Here is a 312-nt window from a genome sequence, read left to right as displayed (position 1 = left end):
AGTTGTTTCTTTCTGATTTCATTAATTAACTTACAAGACTGTGGGCAAACAAAAGTGTTTATTTTAATCCGAAACTTTCCAACCAGTAATCTACGTTTTTCCACCCATTACGAAAATTATGATATTTCCCGAAGCCCTCCTTTCCGAGCCCCAGTAATCCTACGTTGTCAACAACATTACGAAAATTATGTAAACATTACAAAATTATGCTGTACCATTTCGCAAAATCACGAAGGTTGTGCCTTGCCTGAAAGCCCGCTTCATTTGCTTCTGAATCTGTAATTTTGAGACTGACTAAAAGAATGTGAACGA

Source organism: Penaeus monodon, chromosome 30 (assembly GCF_015228065.2).
Source record: "Penaeus monodon isolate SGIC_2016 chromosome 30, NSTDA_Pmon_1, whole genome shotgun sequence".
NCBI classification, from domain to species: Eukaryota; Metazoa; Arthropoda; class Malacostraca; order Decapoda; family Penaeidae; genus Penaeus; species Penaeus monodon.
The sequence above is the reverse complement of the archived record's forward strand: the minus strand, read 5'-3'. Positions refer to the sequence as shown.